Source organism: Triticum aestivum, chromosome 3D (genome assembly GCF_018294505.1).
Source record: "Triticum aestivum cultivar Chinese Spring chromosome 3D, IWGSC CS RefSeq v2.1, whole genome shotgun sequence".
NCBI classification, from domain to species: Eukaryota; Viridiplantae; Streptophyta; class Magnoliopsida; order Poales; family Poaceae; genus Triticum; species Triticum aestivum.
Window position 1 is genome coordinate 227,227,551 of NC_057802.1, and position 5,299 is coordinate 227,232,849.

The window sequence follows — 5,299 nt, forward strand, 5'->3', positions numbered from 1 at the left end:
AAGTTGAGACTCAAGAAGCCGAACTGATTCAGGCAGCGAGTTCGAAGAGCTGGTGCCAGCAGTAGTAGCCAGTAACTCGAACACTACATCAAGACAGGACTTTGGGGTTGTCTCAGTGTCTTCAATATAGTTTTCATCAGCTTCCTTGGATACCAACAGGGATGTCTCACTATCTTGAACCTTATCTGCATTACTTCCTTTACCATTGCATAATGGGGTACTCTTCTCCAATATTTTATCCGCGTTCTAAAAGAGAAACAAACAAACGCATCACAAGTTTACTATGTAGTATATGAAACTCATTTTAGTAAACCAGTTCAGTAGTAAGGTGGACAGGATAATAGCATGAAACAAACATATATCTATGTAGTTTGGTCATTGTATGGTCTATATCATTCTAGTTTATGTTGCCAAATCAAGATAGATACAGTTCGAATCATATCTATTTAAGACAAAGCAACATAGACAGAATATAAGCGTGGGAAACTACACAGCAATAAAAACACTTGTAATGTGCATGGCATGAGAACATAACTGTTTATTCAATTGAAACTGAAATCAACATAGAGCAAGTTACAACAGCAAACACGTTAAAGAAACAGGTTTAAAACATACCTGTTGCGCCATTGGAGTTTCAATTGCATCCTTCAAATTTGAAATTAGTTGGTATAAGTAAATATAGTGATGCAAGAGCAAAGTAGTATGAACCATAGCTACGGAACCTGACCTGAGAATAATTCTTCTTCTGCTTTAAGCATTGACTTGGGGTTCGAAGTGGTGGTCCTCGTGCTTTGGGCACTTCAGTTGCCTTACTAACTGCTCGTGTTTGGGTGCTCTGTGGTGGAGATGGTGTTGTGTCAACTGGAACTGGGTTACTATCTGCTAGGGTTGGGGTTAGAAGGGGTGTAGCTGGTTCTCTGTCCAACTGGGTAGGGGTACAGTCTGCGTGAGTCTGGGTTATGTGTGGTGGAGCTGGTTCTTGGGCAAGTACAACCGTGGTTCTATCTGCATCGACATGTAGCACGATCTTTTCTGAAGACCGTGTTTTTACTCCCACAGATACTGCCATCGCCCCCTCCAATTGAAATGGCTGATAAACAAGAAAAGTAATTGAATGTACATACATTGTAAGATAGACAGGTGCAATGGATAGTAGGGAAGAAAACAGGGCATGAAATAATTCACATTTATGTTGTCTAACCAAACAGAATAGGAGGACATAATTTCACATATATGATGGATAATTAAATAGGATAGCATGACACAATTTCACATGTATGATGGCTAACTAAACAGGATAGAATGACATACTTCAAAATATGATGACTATGTAAATAGGATGACATGATATAAATACGATGTGTCTATTAAAGTGGTTGGCATGCCATAAATCACAAACATGCCGTCGATGGAAACATGATGGCATGATATAATTCACGGATAGAATGACATAATTCAAAATATGATGACTATGTAAACAGGATGAGATGATATAACTATTTTATGTCTTTAGAAAATGGGTTGGCATGCCATAATTCAGATACATGCTGTCTATGTAAACATCATGGCATGATATAATTCAAATATATGATTTATATACTAATCAAGTGAGCAGAGGGCAATCGCATATATGATGTGTCAACTAAGGAGATGGCATTCAATATTGTGTATATGATGTAAAAACTAAGCATTGCAATACAACATATGATGATATGAGGTATATAACCCTACCAAGTTTGAGCATACACCTCAGGGGGATAATAGGACTGGTCATCTGCTTCTGAATCCTCCTCTGAAGAGCTATCTGTAACCAGCAAGATATCTGCTTCAGCAGGTAGCATTGTCTGCTCTGAAGACCTTGTTTTCACTCCAGATTTCTCCATCACCAATTCAAATGGCTGATGCACAGGAAGAGCAGTTGAATATACAAACATTGTCGACAAATGCAACAAGAAATACGAAAAAAAGGACGGCATGATATAATTCACATATATGATGCTTGGCTAAACAGCATGGCATTGCATAATTCACATATATAATGCCTTGCAACAAGATAGCATTGCATAATTCACATATATAATGTCTTGCAACAAGATGGCATTGCATAATTCACATATATGGTAATTAGACACTAAACAGGTGGCATTCACACAAAGCACGTCTAAACTAAGCAAATGACATAGCAATGCAAGATACCATACGCACGATATGAGCAACATAACCCTGCCAAGTTAGAGCATGCACCTCGGGGGGGGGGGGGAATAGGACTGGTCATCTGTCTCTGAATCCTCCTCTGAGGAGCTATCTGTAACCAGCAAGACATGCGCTTCGTCAGATAGCATTGCAAGCTCTGAAGACCTTGTTTCCACTCTAGACTTTTCCATGACCGTGCCGAATGGCTGATGCACAGGAAGAGTAATTGAATGTACTAAAATTGTTGACAAATTTAACATGTAATAAAAAATGATGGCATAATATAATTCACATATAAGATGACTGGCTAACCAGGGCGGCATTGCAAAATTCACATATATGATGTCTGGCTAAACAAGATGGCATTGCATGATTCACATATACAATAAAGAAACTAAACAGATGGCATTGGCACAAAGCATGTCTAAACTAAGCAGATGGCATATTTGATGTATACAGTAAGCAATGCAAGGCACCATATGCATGATATTACCAACATCAGCATGCCAAGTTAGAGCGAAGACCTCAGGGGGTAAATAGGAGTGGTCTTCTCGTTCTGAATCCCCCTCAGAACAATTATCTTCCTCTTGATTACGATCCGAAATGGGTGGAGCGGGGGCTGCCTTTGCGCCCACCATGGAGCGACATCTGCATGAAATTTTGTTGCCACGCAAGGCTCGTCTCTTTTGCTCTACATGTTCAGTTCCATTGTGTACTATAACTGACATGCATAGGAATAAAACATAGTGAGATTATGTAAGGAGTGCATGCACAAATCCAGAGTGATGGTAGCAAACTGTGGATAGACCCAAAACCAATGATAGCAGGTAGATAATAGCTTTAGTTAAAAAATACAGATAATGGCCCCTTTAATGTTTGTTTGCACCCAACATGAAACTCATAGTAGACACATGAGATTACCAGATAGTAGACAAATAGTACTGATTGCTGCCCCAATATGTACCCCACAACCATTTTAAAACTCAAGTTTCAGCATTAGTTTGGACCTGACTCGGAGTCTAATAGGTGAACATGACGATAAAGTAGCATGTCATCATATTAAGCGATGCATAACGTAAGCAGACACGGAAGAGTGCGACCTCTCTTGCGGACCCGTGTAGTCCTCAAGGTCATCTACTCAGTTGATGATGGTAATGCAGGTGTCGTAGCTACCGGCGGCGGGGAAGAAGATCTGAGGCGGCAAAAGACAGTCTGGAGAGCGGATCCCTGCTGTGGTGAACCCTTCCGTCGTTGGAGCAGCTGAGCTAGGGTGGAACACAGCGCAGCAGGAGCAGGACAAACCACACAAGGTTTTCTTTGACACATATCTGTAACAGAAGTAATTGTGTAAGGGCTTGTTTGAATTTGAGGATTCTAACAATGCAGGGATAGGAAATAGACAGGAATAGGATAGGAATGCACGTGCAAAACAGAGAATTTAAAAACACATGATTTCTTCCAATCTGGGTGTTTGATTCACAAGAATTGGAAGATTACATGATACAAAGAAGCATGGTGAGATTAAGTTGAACCACAAGAAAATGTACAGTTATAATGCTATTATGCTACTATCTCTTAGTCTTGTGCTTCATGAATAGGAATTTGAAAAGGAGGACAAGTGGATATTAAAATTCCTACGGGTTTTCTTTCAAGGATACACGAAAGGAACAAATGCTACAGTTTTCCTTTGCTCCATTCCTTTGAACCAAATGCATGAATAGTAGTACCATAGGAAACTTTCCAATTCCTATGTTTTTCCTTCACTTTTCCTTTCAAGCACTGGCGATTCTAGCAGGAAGGCTTGAGCAAGGAAAAGCCTACACTCAAAAAATATTTTTGTGCTACTTCTACTACTTTGGACCCAGGCAACTGCCCTACTAGCTCAACTCCCAGGCCCATCGACAAATGCACAGCTCAAACGCGCAGAGATAAATAATGATGGCGTACAAGAGAGTCTATCACGGATAGCTAAGTTGCTTGGTACCTCACTGCTTGTCATATAGTAGGAGAAACTAATCGTATTTCACGTTGTTGCGTGTGCTCAGTGGACAATATATATAACATGTAGAGTAAAAAAGAGATGCAACAAGTGTATAACCTCTTTGGCGAATCCATGTCGATCTCAGTGTGATTGGGTTGGTCAGTGAGGATGATCCGGCTGACTTGGCTGTCGGAGGAGGGGAAGACGAGCTTAGGCATCTTGAGATGGAGCCCGGGGTACTGCTCCGCTGTGATGGAGGGTTTCGTCGTTGGAGCAGCTCCGGTGAGTTGTACGACGCCGAGGCTGAAGCAGGACAGGAGAGACAACATTAACCTAAGTGGAATTCTAATAGCATCTCCAATAGATGACGTAAAATACATAACCACAAAGTGCTAGATGTAAAATACATCAGCCGCTCATCTCTGAACTTAACTGTCGAAACTGAATTTAACTGTCGAAACTGAACTTAACTATCAAAACTGAATTTTGCTGTCGAAACTGAACGCATTAGTAGCAGAAAAGTAGTAGCAGCAGCAGCATCAACAGCGTGTGCAAGATCCGGGGCAGTCGTGTAGCAGCATCAGGTGAGGCTACACGTCAGTCGACTGAATTTTTCATCTATGGTCAGTCAATTTTCCAGTCGTTGGATACGAAATCAAGGGCCTGCAGTTCATCTTCAACCTCCACCCCCTGAGCCGCCAGCCACCACCGACCAAACCGCCGCCCTCCGCCGCCCGCCGCCGGTGATGCGCCGCCCCGCCCGCCCCGAAACCACTCCCCACCGCCGGTCCGCCGCCGCCCCGGCCATCCCTCTAGGCCTCCCCTGCCGAGCTTTTTCTCCGGTGATCCCCACGCCACCGCCCCACCACCGTCGGCGACCACCGCCCCCAACCTGAACCCTAAGATAGATAGTGGGGTACCTCTCTGGCGAGCCCCCCTCCCCGCTGGGGCTGGTTCTTCCTTAACTTCGGCGAGCCCCCCACCCCCTTAAAATCGACTGACCCAAAAGTCGATTTAGTCGACTAAAGTGTAGCTAAATCGGAGCAGCATCGCAAGCAAGAGTAAGAGCGAGAGCAACAACAAGAGCAAGAGCAAGAGCAATAGCAAGAGCAGACCACGCAGGGG